This window comes from Nilaparvata lugens, chromosome 4, assembly GCF_014356525.2.
Source record: "Nilaparvata lugens isolate BPH chromosome 4, ASM1435652v1, whole genome shotgun sequence".
NCBI classification, from domain to species: Eukaryota; Metazoa; Arthropoda; class Insecta; order Hemiptera; family Delphacidae; genus Nilaparvata; species Nilaparvata lugens.
In genome coordinates this window covers 16,268,248-16,282,146 of record NC_052507.1, presented here as the reverse complement: position 1 = coordinate 16,282,146, position 13,899 = coordinate 16,268,248, and the positions used below count along the sequence as shown (strand labels likewise).

Sequence of the window (13,899 nt, the reverse complement as noted above, 5' to 3'; positions counted from 1 at the left end):
AAGCTATCAAAATAAGAATAGTTTTCTCTGGAAAACATTTTTTTCTGATCATTACTTTTTGAGATATGAGCGCCTAAAGTTTGAATTTCTAGGACAGATCATTTCAAATCCGGTAAGAGATAAATCCATGAGATTTACCAGATAGATTCTTCATGGTATTGTTGATCTATTAAAACAAATATTTTCTGAAAATATCAATTTTTGGAAAAGTTATTCGATTCACTAAAAATAACCAAAAATAACTTTCAGTTGAGTTATTTTTGGTAAATTGAATAATTTTTTCGAAAATTGATATTTTTAGAACATTTTCGTTTTACTAGATCAACAATACCATGAAGAATCCATCCTCTAAATCTCATGAATCTATATCGTACCGAATTTGAAATGTTCTGTTCCCAAAATTTAAACTTTAGGCGCTCATATCTCAAAAGTAATGATCGAAAATAGTTATTTGTGCAACTAGTGCGCAAAGTAACAGTTTGCTGCACCGAAAGAAACGTTTACGCACGAGCCGAAGGCGAGTTCGGAATGATGGTTTCTTGAGTGCAGCAAACGAACTTTGCGCACATATTTCACATTAGATTTTCCCTACAGTTACCATTGAATATGGAAAGTGGGTAATTATGGGTAAAATTCCCTGAAATCCATGAAATGTTTTTCTGTGTAGTTTTATAATTAATAAAAACCTTAATTTATTCAAAATTGTATAATAATAATTGAATTATAATGATTAATAATTCAATTGAAAATTTATCTGACTGCTTGAAGGTAGTTCATGTTATGTAAGCATTGAAATGACTATAATCAAGGCACATAATGGCAAGGCAACGCTGTTCTCCACTGCCATTATAACGTGGGCCTCACCTTGAGTATTACCAACTTAATTTTGATTTTTCTGCACTGGTGCTCCATATAACCTACTAACTATTTTGCATTGTCATGTACTCACTTTGCGCACTAGTGCGGAAAAGTGATTCTTTGCGGCCTGCAATTAGTGCAGAAATGATCACTTTTCAAGGTATCTGTAGGAAAAAAATGCTTTCCTGATAAAACTTTTACATTTTGATAGCTTGATGATATACAAATCGAAAAAATATCACGAGTAGAAAGTTTATTTTCAGCCTTTGCACAGCCTTAAAACATCCTGACACATTAGGAGCCAGCGTTGGCCAGGTGAATTTTTTTTCTCATTATATTCAACACACACCAACATAAGCATGAATACTTCTATTTTTGTACTTATTACTTTGTCATTGATTGTACTTATCCATTATTCTTTTCTTCTTCCAACGGTACACACCACTCTCGATTGTTCTGTATTATTGGTTTGTTTTGAATAGAAAGCTTGAATCGAAACTCGAATTAAAACTTACCCGGGAAATCTTGATCTACTATGATTTGTTCTATGACGTAAACCATACGACATAGGTTTATCTCCGGCAAAACGTAGCGAGGCGCAGCTCAAAATACTCCTCCAGATCAAATATGACAAAGACAAGAACTGTGTAGTGTGTGTATCAGATATGCTAGCACATATCAGATGCAAGCGACAAAACATGATGGAAACACAGCAATAGCAATGGCTATGTAATGGCGTGGCAATGCAACCGGTTCGAAATAACGTTGCGGTGCTGACCGCTCTACTAGAGTGCTTTGAGTGGTGACACATGCATCTGCAAAATGGAGATGTGTGTGACAGATGAGAGAGAAAGTGTGAGAGAGATAGAGAAAGGGTGAGACTTTAAGAGTAAGCAAGCGAAACAGACAGAAACGAAAGTGAGAGAGTGAGAGAGAGTAACGTGATAAGTTGAAGTGAGCAAGAGTTAGACAGAGAGAGATGCTGTGAGAGTGAGACATTTGACGAGAATGAGAGTGGAATGATAATAAAGTCTGTGATGGAAAAAGTAGGGGAATAGAGTTGGATAAATAGTGAGGAAATTAGTAGATATTAGGGTAACTTCGTGGTCAGAGGAGGGGATAGAGCATGTGAGTTAGAGAGTAACAAGTATGCACAAACAGATAGATGGAGAGATATGGAGTAGGAGACTGTAAACGAGTGTGATAGCAAAATATAAAAATAAAGAATAGTGGAAGGGGAACAATAGCTTAGAGGAAGGAGGAATATTTGACTTCTGGAGTACGATGAAACTCACTTCTCTTGGTCTGAATCCATCTACGACAAACACTATTCATGATATCAAAAAAATGTGAATAAAAATAAGCTTAGAGAAAGAGTAGAATAGAAAAAGTAGAGTAGTATCTACTGTATTTGTTAGCGATAAAACATATTCTAATTGAATGATGAATTTAGATAAAATTGAATCATTCAAGATGTATAAATTCAAAATATAGTAGAGTATAGAGTATAGCGTATATAGAGTATAGAGTATATATAGAGTATAGAGTATATATAGAGTATAGAGTATATATAGTAGAGTAGAGTATAGCGCAAAATATACGCTCTTGGAAACATATGATGTAATCGAATTCAGGCACCACCTCCGTAAACAAGGCCATAGTGCATGACAAGTGTTTGATGGTAACAAATTTTTATTGGTCTAGGAGCCCTACCTGTGCTGACGTCACCAGAATGCACTATGGCTTTGTTTACGTAGGTAGTGATTCAGGGCGATGAGATTAAGGCGGGATGCACACCGGAGAAACGCGTTTCGTGAAAAAAGTTTCAGAAAACGTGAAACGAAAGTTGCTGGCAATCGACTGATAAGATTAGGCAGGGAACGTTTCTTTTGTATGCATGCGCGAGTGAAACGGATTGCATGAAACAAGTTTCATGAAAGAGGGCTTCACGAAATGCGTTTCTCCGGTGTGCATCACGCCTAATGTATAAAAAAGTGTGATTAGATTACATTAGATTAGATTGGAGTTCTCTATTTATTCATGTTGTGTGTTGCCTAAGAAGATAATAGATAAGATAATTTTGAATAAAATTTAGAATTTAGAAATAGGCCGGCACATCTAGAAAATACCTGAGTCTATACCTAATTCATGCAGGTGAACGGGCTAGAGTCAAGAAAACTTCAATTAATCTTGCCATGCCTGATTTAATAGGTTTATACTATAGAATAACACTACAATTTGAAATAATAGAAAAATACAAACAGTTTCAATAAACATTGGCAGCTAAAATCGAACAACAGAAACAACAATATCATGTTACTTTGTTGACATTCTTCATCTGATTCGGGGGCGCATTACTATCCCCGTTTAGATAGCAATACGTCACAAAACCAAACAAGATCAGTCATAAAATAACCAATCAATTTCAACATGAAATTACTCAAGAAAGAAAAAAACCCGTTGAACCCAAATTTCGTCGATAGTAACCCATATAACCCATTTCATAATAATTTTGAATCCCCACTTTTATTGACATTCTCGAATGAACCTTTGTTTCACTACACTGCACTTTCGTTGGTTTGTACGTTGCTTTATCGTCGGGGTTACAGTACCTTGTTTTTGGCGGTGAGCTTTTACCGGTTGAATTTGGCTTGACGGCGACGTCCTCTTACGTCCCTAGACCTGTCGTCTGAACGGGTGTCTTGAAGCGGTTTTACATAAAGTTGCGGAACCAAAGGGGTGGTAGTACAAGAAGTTGGTTTGGGGACACACATGAACCGCTGTAAATAAATGTATTACAGCATTAATTTCTAACTCTTCCTACAATTCATCAAAAGCTAAAACAGGAGTTTATTCTGTTATTTAATTTAGATTTTATCTTGACGTTCTGATTTCATTCTCAAAATTTAACAGATTTAAAACAAATTTACTTGCCAGAGTGTCATTGAAATACAATGTAACCTTTATGAAAACATCCGTAATAAATTAATATAATGCGTTTAGAAAATGAATACTTCATTAATTATGATGTTAAATTATATGATATTTTTCGTTTGGTTTGCGAAATCAAATACAATTTTTCATATAGTAGCTCGGCTAGTATTGTTGGAAACTTGTGCGCTAGCCAACATTTATTTTATTTATTATTTATGAACTTTAGGACGCAATCCAAGTGTAAATAACGGGCATTCGCCCAAAACTGCTCAGAACCTTAATTAAAAATGAACATTCATTAACATTAATTTCCTGGAAAAGAAAAACTTTCTTCTTCGTCTATTAAGATTTCTATCATAAAAAATTTACTAAATCATTCGACAGCCTTAATGACATAAGAAAACAGAGTCTGAAAAATATAAATTAAAAAATGTCATAAACTCAATATGAACATAATCTTAAAAGTTTCATTCCAATTTAAAGGCTATCTTCCTGACTTTCAGCAATACTCTACGATAATATATCTCCAGGAACAATAACTCAAATGTAACGTAACTGAAAACTTTCTATACTTCTGTAGAAAAAAATTATAAGTATCTTCCATCACTAATAAAATCAAAAGGATTATTCTCAATCAATATTATTAACTTGAAAAATAACAGGCTTAATTAATTCAATACTCTTATGGAAGTTTCAATCAATAAACTTCCTAAATTATATTTTAACCTTATTTTACGTACCTTAGCGGTTATTTGAAGAAACAATTATTCGTACATGATGAAGAAACACAATTAAACCTTTCAGGACATGGCACTACTAGTAAATTTAAACATTAATAAAAAATAAAACTAACTAATGATATAAACTTGTAAACTTGCCCAAAAAGGGCGAAACATAATGACTACATCTTTACTCTTGTAGTGCTCCTAGCAAAGTGTCCTCCGGAACGTAATCTGGTCTGTCGGCTGGGGAATCGCCCCACTACTGTATTTAGAAACAGGTCTCCTATTGGGCGAATGGAATCAATTTGACCAATCGTCGCGTGGCTTCTACAGCCTTTGGACCAAATAGTAACTGCAAAATCGATAGTTTGTTATAATTTCAATGCTTGCTGTTTTCCAACTTATCGCATTTTATGTCGCGACAAGAAGGCTAAGTTTTAGAGATAATTCCATAATCTACATTCCTCGACGACTCGGAGCCACAATTTTTAAATATCTATCATGGGAAACTCGAAGTCATGGCCGTTCATAATAGAGAGAGAAAATAATTTATTTCGCTAACTCACTTACAATAATGGCTCTAGTCTATTGCGTATTAAATTTACTATTATAACTTGGGAAAAGGCCTGAATTAAAGACAGTGCCCGGCACACTCCCCTTCCTTCCGGTGTGAAACACGCAAAAAGAAATCTAATCAGGATATGTTACCATAGAGGCATTCTGTATGATTTGGAGAGTCGAATTTCTGGATTGATAGTAGGATCCAATTTGAAGCGGGCCCTCTTCAAAAGAAATCTCTTTAATCATTCCGAAATTCAGCAAAATGTATAACTAATAGAGATTTGTGGCAAGAGTCTTTGAAACTGTGGCAAGAATCAGGACAAAACAATATGGACGTGTCCACCTTTTAAGTAGGTACTAAAGACGGACCGAGTATAATAATCTTGAATACTTCAATCACTTTATTGAGTCCCTGGTTATTTTCTTGGCAAACTCTAACAAGGGAAAACGTTTAAAAGACATCATAGTTTTAATTTGTTCTATGTTACTCTGCTGTTGTGAAATATTAAGTACGTTGATTATAATAGTAAAGGATGAAACTTTTTCACTCTGCTGAATGTATTGAAATCTAACTATCATTATTATAGAGTTGAGAGTGCAACATATTTTTAACAATATAAAGCAATTCAGTAGGCAATACTATTCTACATAGACTACGATTCAAAGATAACAATGGTTGAAACTGCATTATTAGATCAACGCGAGAGCTATATGACACAAGCGCGATTTTGCATTCCACAATCATGAGAAAAACACTTTTTATTATAATATTCCAGTAGGAAACTTTCACGACAGAACGCTAGTCAAAACAAAACTATGATCGAGTGCCAGGCTATCGACAATAATGATTCTGTATATTATTTATCTCAAACTCAAAGTACGTGACATTTTCTCTAAACACTGGGAGCATACCTTTCATCGCATGATTTAATCATATGAAAGTTCAGCTCTAACTTAGCATTGTTGGACTGCTACTGCTTGCCTTCTGATTATCAACATTATGAAATTTACCAATACATTAACACATTAATAGACTACTAATACACTATTACTGATTCTCAAGTTCACTGACATTTTCAACCTTACTGGAGCCTCACATAATTATTTCTCAACAATAAATTTCATATTTAACTAGATTCAATTACTCTACTAGATCTCAAAATATCTCAACTTATTCACATGGAAAACTCTCTCACTCTTCCTTCTCCGTTTTCCTTTGAACTAGACTTTACTGGCCAAAGTGAGATTTCTACTATACTGTTAATTACTTTAATTTAATTTTCCCAACAAAAATTCTATTTCCTTTTTGACACGAATTTTCCTACATATTTCTACTTTCACTGATAACCATTTTAACATTACCTAGGTACTCGAAAAGTTTCTCTGTTATTTTATTCGTATACCTTAACTAATCACTTCAAATATTCATTGTCTAAAACTTTCAATTTTCGTTACCATACCAAATTTCTAAGCAACTTTAAACTCAATAATACCCCTTTTTTTTACCAATTATTACTTGTGTTTTTGCGGCTGACTTACCTACCAAACATTAACGAACCTTTTGACTGGGCTTCCCTAAACTGCATTACGCTGATTGTTTTCCTTACAATCACTACGAAGACTCACTAAATATTCTAGATTTCGGTTTACGTTATTCTACTGACGAGCCCCATAACTCTCGAATGAACCAGACCGTTTACTAGATACAAAAAAAATCTCAGCTCACACCATCTACGGTGCCTTTCGCTAAAATTATAAAATTCCACCGTACAAATTTGCAAGGTTAGTCACAGCTAGATTCCTTGATTTGTTACATGGACAACTTTCGGGCAGTGCTCCGTTCTCTCTGGACACGGACCTACACTCGCGCCGATTACCTAAATTCAACAACAACACACACAGGCAGGACATCCCCTTGTCCTCCTCTAAATCTTGAGTCTCAACTAAACAAACAAAAAAAATTCCCCACAGCCTACAGGAAACGTCACCAACACAACGGATCTTTACACTATCACTACGCATGCCTACCGCAAAAATCACACCTAAAAAAAATATTTCCAATAATAAAACTGATTCGCCTTTTCGAGAATAAACATTACTGATAAAGGGACTTAACAACCTCATCTCAATCAACTTATTTTCATACAAATTCCCAAGGATTTGATTATCGTTTCAACTTTAATCTACAATACCCAATTATTTAGTTTAAACATCTCAAGGCCAAAACTACTCATCAACTTTTCAAAACTACATATCAACAATAACTAATAAAACAGTTTCCTATTTATTCTCTGATTACCTTCGATCTACCTAAACTTATCAAAAAAATTTCTATTTTCCTCAAACATTCTCCCATAATAATTTCCGAATTTTCCTAATTTACTTGGGTTGACCTTTAAAATCTCAATATTCACTTTCACTACTACTATAATGATATTCAACTACCAGACGTGAGACCAGAATACGTACGTTGACATTACAATAATTTCTATCATCATTCACGGAATTACAGAATACAAAAATTTATTCAGCACTTAGAATCAGTTGTTTTTCACCTATGCTAGTTTCTTCTACCAATTTTTATTCTACCGTTAAACCTTCAATTTCTCAAAAATCAATTTCAATATTAAGTTTTAGAATACTTTCAACTTAAGCATCAATGATACCTAACTTTATCTTTAAGCACTTCAAAAGATTTTCATTTTAATGGTTTAACATAACTGAATAACTTTCCTGTTTCATCTACAATTATTTAAACTTCAGAGAAATTGGAGTAGCAACTATAAATTATTCATTCAACTCCAAACCCAAAATATTGACAGTTAACACGTTCACAGAATGAATTATTAAGTATAGACTCAGAAAAATTGATCTAGTATGATTAGAGTAAGTTATGAAAAATTTAATTTTTTAGAAAATTTGAATTCCAGAGATTTAAATATCTCTAGACAGCAGAGTCGGCGCAGTTGTGTTGCCTGAAGAAGATAATTTTGTATAAAATTTAGAATTTAGAAATAGGCCGGCACATCTAGAAAATACCTGAGTCTATACCTAATTCATGCAGGTGAACGGGCTAGAGTCAAGAAAACTTCAATTAATCTTGCCATGCCTGATTTAATAGGTTTATACTATAGAATAACACTACAATTTGAAATAATAGAAAAATACAAACAGTTTCAATAAACATTGGCAGCTAAAATCGAACAACAGAAACAACAATATCATGTTACTTTGTTGACATTCTTCATCTGATTCGGGGGCGCATTACTATCCCCGTTTAGATAGCAATACGTCACAAAACCAAACAAGATCAGTCATAAAATAACCAATCAATTTCAACATGAAATTACTCAAGAAAGAAAAAAACCCGTTGAACCCAAATTTCGTCGATAGTAACCCATATAACCCATTTCATAATAATTTTGAATCCCCACTTTTTATTGACATTCTCGAATGAACCTTTGTTTCACTACACTGCACTTTCGTTGGTTTGTACGTTGCTTTATCGTCGGGGTTACAGTACCTTGTTTTTGGCGGTGAGCTTTTACCGGTTGAATTTGGCTTGACGGCGACGTCCTCTTACGTCCCTAGACCTGTCGTCTGAACGGGTGTCTTGAAGCGGTTTTACATAAAGTTGCGGAACCAAAGGGGTGGTAGTACAAGAAGTTGGTTTGGGGACACACATGAACCGCTGTAAATAAATGTATTACAGCATTAATTTCTAACTCTTCCTACAATTCATCAAAAGCTAAAACAGGAGTTTATTCTGTTATTTAATTTAGATTTTATCTTGACGTTCTGATTTCATTCTCAAAATTTAACAGATTTAAAACAAATTTACTTGCCAGAGTGTCATTGAAATACAATGTAACCTTTATGAAAACATCCGTAATAAATTAATATAATGCGTTTAGAAAATGAATACTTCATTAATTATGATGTTAAATTATATGATATTTTTCGTTTGGTTTGCGAAATCAAATACAATTTTTCATATAGTAGCTCGGCTAGTATTGTTGGAAACTTGTGCGCTAGCCAACATTTATTTTATTTATTATTTATGAACTTTAGGACGCAATCCAAGTGTAAATAACGGGCATTCGCCCAAAACTGCTCAGAACCTTAATTAAAAATGAACATTCATTAACATTAATTTCCTGGAAAAGAAAAACTTTCTTCTTCGTCTATTAAGATTTCTATCATAAAAAATTTACTAAATCATTCGACAGCCTTAATGACATAAGAAAACAGAGTCTGAAAAATATAAATTAAAAAAATGTCATAAACTCAATATGAACATAATCTTAAAAGTTTCATTCCAATTTAAAGGCTATCTTCCTGACTTTCAGCAATACTCTACGATAATATATCTCCAGGAACAATAACTCAAATGTAACGTAACTGAAAACTTTCTATACTTCTGTAGAAAAAAATTATAAGTATCTTCCATCACTAATAAAATCAAAAGGATTATTCTCAATCAATATTATTAACTTGAAAAATAACAGGCTTAATTAATTCAATACTCTTATGGAAGTTTCAATCAATAAACTTCCTAAATTATATTTTAACCTTATTTTACGTACCTTAGCGGTTATTTGAAGAAACAATTATTCGTACATGATGAAGAAACACAATTAAACCTTTCAGGACATGGCACTACTAGTAAATTTAAACATTAATAAAAAATAAAACTAACTAATGATATAAACTTGTAAACTTGCCCAAAAAGGGCGAAACATAATGACTACATCTTTACTCTTGTAGTGCTCCTAGCAAAGTGTCCTCCGGAACGTAATCTGGTCTGTCGGCTGGGGAATCGCCCCACTACTGTATTTAGAAACAGGTCTCCTATTGGGCGAATGGAATCAATTTGACCAATCGTCGCGTGGCTTCTACAGCCTTTGGACCAAATAGTAACTGCAAAATCGATAGTTTGTTATAATTTCAATGCTTGCTGTTTTCCAACTTATCGCATTTTATGTCGCGACAAGAAGGCTAAGTTTTAGAGATAATTCCATAATCTACATTCCTCGACGACTCGGAGCCACAATTTTTAAATATCTATCATGGGAAACTCGAAGTCATGGCCGTTCATAATAGAGAGAGAAAATAATTTATTTCGCTAACTCACTTACAATAATGGCTCTAGTCTATTGCGTATTAAATTTACTATTATAACTTGGGAAAAGGCCTGAATTAAAGACAGTGCCCGGCACAGTTGAAATGAATGTGATTTCACATGTGATGTTACAATACATAATTATGTAAAAATACATGTGATGAAGAAAAGAAAAGAGACAAGTGAGATCATTGATCAAGTTGAATATCAACAGAAAAATCAGGATAGGAATAACAAATTTGATTCTAGTGTTTATCTCTTTTCTGTATAGGGCTACGTGTTTCATAGATTCCTGGTTTCACAAGCCTACTACAGTGTGAAGGATTTTAGTGATAGAAGGTAGCATAGTTTGTAGGTAGGCCTACTCTAGTCTTCCATGTGTGCTTTTTATTGTGTATTTATAATTGTTACTTATTAAGACCTGACGTTATTCAACTGTATATTATAAAGTGTACTGTGTTGAATAAGAAGATTATCTTATCGTATCTTATAGATTTCTATTATTCTTTATATTGATTCTAGTATGTTTGATTTAGATAACAACAACATTAGAGTTGAGAAATTCTGGAATTTCTTAAAGAAAGTAATTGAATGAGAATGAGTGTGATAGTACGTGATGATGAGGGAGTACAAAGTAGTGTCATATTGTCAAAGTGCAGTGCTATGCCGGGGTAGCAAAGGCCCGCCACTCGCTACAGCCACTCATTACGTCGGCAGCCATTTGTAAGGGAAGGAGGCCACTATACTATATACTCCATACATATTCACTAATCATACATATACAGACGAAGTGGACAACCGGAGATATGTGGCACAAAGCAAATAGTGTCCAGCAGTCCAGCAATCTGCAACTGTCAGCCACTAAGTCATCGTAACGTATTGTGTAAATTGATTCCGCCCAGTGCGTTATGAAGCCCGACCGCTGTAATTGATGCGAGCGCTCTATAAATTCACCGCAGATCGGCGTCAGAAGGTCCACTCAACCTGTGTCCGATTCTAGAAGGCCAGCCAACTGCCACTGCTAACAAGGCCACCGGCAAAGACTCACAGTCAAGCATCCACTCATCCGTGAGCGGGACCGTTCTCTACTCATCGCAATAGTGGTGAGCCTTAACAATTGCAATATTGCACCACACCCACAACATTCAAGCCGTTACTGGTAACAGAGGATGGGATTGCAGTAAGAGTTGTTGTTCGGTATCGCTTATGTGAGGTGTGGACACAAATAGTGATGCTCCACCATGTGGGATCATTGAATCAACTACAAACATGGAAACAAAAAGTGAAAAAATCATGGGAATTATGAATCAAGAATCATTATATATTATATACCGGGTGTCCCACGAAGAGGTATACATGTTTGATTATATATTACGTGCCCATTCATGCAGCGAACTTTTTAAATTCAACACAGTTTACAAAGTAGGTCCTAAAAATATTCTGGAAAAATTTCAACTCCCTAACCTTCGTAGAAACAAAATGGCAGTATATTGAGAAACGATACTTTTAAAAGGTGTTTTGGTTTTATAAAATATTTTTATTGCTGCACATTAGGGCAATGTGACTTTTAAATGGAAAGAAAATAGAACATAGCCTTATGGAAAACCTTGAAGTCCACAATTTTTCAAATTGAAACCCATCCACAGCAACACACTGATAACAGCGCTTAAGAAATGATTCGATAGCTCTTACAAAGAAACTCCACGGTATCCGGAGAAATTCCTCTTCCATTGATCGTATTAGTTCCTCATCATTATTGAAGCTATGGGTTAACATTTCTCCTTCAAGTAACCCAAAAAAAGAAGTCACAAACAGTTAAATATGGTGATCAGGATGGCCACTCTAAAAAATTACTTCCACGACCAATCCAACGACCATGAAGTTTGTAATTTAGTGATTGCTTGACAATCATGATTTGCAAAATTAGGTGGAACACCACCTTGTTGGAAGATTGCTCGATTCATTTCTGGTACCGCAACATAGTAAACAGATCACATAATAACTCATGAAAGTAGTTTTTATAGGAAGAAATTGGTAACATTTTCAATGTGCCGCCATTTTGTTTCTACGAAGGTAAAGAAGCTGAAATTTTCACAGAATATTTTCAGAGCCTACTTTGTAAACTGTGTAGAATTTAGGAAAGTTCGGTGTATGAATGGGCATGTAATATAAAATTAAATGTGTAATCCTCTTCATGAGACACGGTGTATATTCAACCCAGCATATCCAAGAGTCTTGCTAAAATAAAGATTGCTAAAAAATTATTGTTACATTGATTAAAGTTAAGATGTTTGAGTATAATTTTAATTTTAAAAGTTTATTTGGTAGGAGGAGCAACCTAACTGTCCTATTCTGTTCTATCAGGTGCACCTCACACTGGCATTTTCCTAGTAATGTTGGGATGTTCACTTTTACTCCATTTTCTTATATTATATATATCCACTGCTCCCTTATATCATGCCATGTTTGTTTGTAAAAGAAATTTATGGATTATTGATTGATTTATATAGAAGTCGTAATGAAAAGAAATTTGAAAACCGTCGATATCAAAGCTGTTGTCTCCAGTGTGTATAAACCAATATTAACTCACTGAAATATTTCCCTCTACAGATGAAATCTATTATAGAATTTTGAAGTTTAATCGGATAAATCATTTTCCAAGTTTCGAAGACAATAGGATGAACTATGCATTCATGAAAAGAGAGCTAGAGAAAACGTGTTGGAGTAAAAAATTGGGTCAGCGAAGTTTTGCAAGGCGGAATAAAGCACTTCAAATTGTTTGCGAGTGTGGAAAAGCCATTTCAACCATACTATTTTCTTGCAAGAACTAATGCTCCATTTTCTACAACTTCTAAAACTTGTGCAAAGCTAGTTTGTAGCGGCATGTTTGCCTAGAAATAGTTTGCATTTAATTCACAGTCCATTACCGCCTGCAAACAAGGTCTGCAACTCTGTTTCAACCATCTAAGTACAGTACTGTAGAGTGAGTGAATGATTGAGGATTCTAGTTCAATCAATAAATTCTACGGATAGGATAGAAGTTTTCTCTCGTTGATGAGAACGTTAATATTATAACATTATACTTGGCATTCAATCAGTCAGAAAATATTGATTGTAAAAGTTTCACGAATCAAGTTTGAGACAAAAAACAATTTTCTGCACATATTTTTTTAGAATAAGGCTGACTACTAACAGCAGGGCATGCATAATAAGCATGTTTGTACACACAAGTAGTCATGCATCACAACAAAATGCTTCAAATTTGGTTCCTTATCTTCCATTTTTTGTTCCATCTTTTTTTTGTTTTTTTTCCTTCACTACTCTATTTAAGGTTATATTATCCTATATCATTATAATTTCTAATTTGCCAGTAGTTAATTAATTGTTATTAGTTGTTCATTTCATATCAGGAGCTGCTGTCAAACAGCTGTTTTCGTTCAAAGCCTCTCGCTGATGACAGAACATGCGTGATCAACATGATTGTGTGTATGTGTGCATATTAATAAACATGCAAGTACACACATGTCCATCATGCAAGTCCTACCGTGAGTGGCCAGCCTTGGACGAGTGATTCTTCCATTCGCATTTTAATTTCGAACTTCAAACACATTTGCAATGCAAAAAATAATTTATTGAATGATGGATGGCCTTTTACTGATAAGGGTGCACTCCTTTGATACAACTCAGCCTATTTGCTAGCAC

The 13,899-nt window shown here is 34.2% G+C and overlaps 1 protein-coding gene across 1 annotated transcript in view; it reads right to left on the bottom strand.

The window, feature by feature from the left end:
* Nucleotides 1-13,899, bottom strand: part of LOC111046987 (synaptogenesis protein syg-2) — a 478,902-nt gene that overhangs the window by 90,421 nt on the left and 374,582 nt on the right. The window lies entirely within an intron of this gene.